This window comes from Silene latifolia, chromosome Y, assembly GCF_048544455.1.
Source record: "Silene latifolia isolate original U9 population chromosome Y, ASM4854445v1, whole genome shotgun sequence".
NCBI classification, from domain to species: Eukaryota; Viridiplantae; Streptophyta; class Magnoliopsida; order Caryophyllales; family Caryophyllaceae; genus Silene; species Silene latifolia.
In genome coordinates this window covers 292,712,665-292,713,622 of record NC_133538.1, presented here as the reverse complement: position 1 = coordinate 292,713,622, position 958 = coordinate 292,712,665, and the positions used below count along the sequence as shown (strand labels likewise).

The 958-nt window shown below is 40.1% G+C and overlaps 1 non-coding gene across 1 annotated transcript; it reads right to left on the bottom strand.

Moving 5' to 3' along the window:
• Positions 1 to 538: 538 nt before the first annotated feature.
• Positions 539 to 645, bottom strand: LOC141635261 (small nucleolar RNA R71). The gene has a single exon (XR_012539960.1). It is a non-coding gene; the product is annotated as a small nucleolar RNA R71 (small nucleolar RNA).
• Between the last annotated feature and the right edge of the window lie 313 nt (positions 646 to 958).

Below are 958 nucleotides of genomic sequence, written 5' to 3'. Positions count from 1 at the left end.
TGAAATTGAAAGAACTTTGACCAACAATAGAAGACTTACTAGAGGTACTTTGAGAGTTATTGGAGAGATTGTAGACATTCAGCCAAATAACATTGAGTTTACCAACCCTTTTGCAAGAGAAGGACAGGAAAACCCAATACAAAACCCACCACAAAATCAACCCACAATGCCTAAATTCTCATCACATTCCGTACCAACCGAGGAGAACCTACCAAATGGTACTCCTACACCACAACATTTAACCGGTAATTTTATTGCTAAATCCGCATTCATACAACTAGTTGAGAGAAGTTAATTTGTGGGGATGTCTAGTGAAGACTCTCACTCACATATGGAGTCTTTTTGTGACTATTGTGATACGATTTCTCAAACCGGAGTTACTCACGACCAAATTCGATGGGTCTTATTTCCTTTTTCTTTGATTGGTACCGCGAAACACTGGTTGAAAAGCCTAGACAAGGCTACTCTTGGTATTGATTCTTGGAAGAAATTGGCACTTGCTTTCTACAAGAACTTTTATCCTCCGGAAAAGACTAACATGTTGAGAGCCCAAATCACCGGGTTCAAACAAAGGGATGAGGAATCTTTGTATGAAGCATGGGAGAGATTCAAGGATACTTGTCAGTCTTGTCCACACCATGGACTTAGCGAGTGGTTCCTTGTGCAACAATTTTGGAATGGTCTATATGAAAACTCCCGAAACATTCTCAATATGGGATCCAATGGTATGTTTACCGAAGTTGATGACAATCAAACATGGAAGAAAATTGAGGAAATAGCAGTCCATAACTCGCAATATAGTAGACCTCGGAAGGCTACTAGAGGAGGAAAGCATAAGGTGGATTCCATTACTCAATTAGGTGCTCAACTAAGTGCTCACATTGACACCATTAATTTGAAGTTTGAGAAGGCCATGGCTAAACTTGAAGAGGCCTCCAAATCACTCAAGCAACATGTT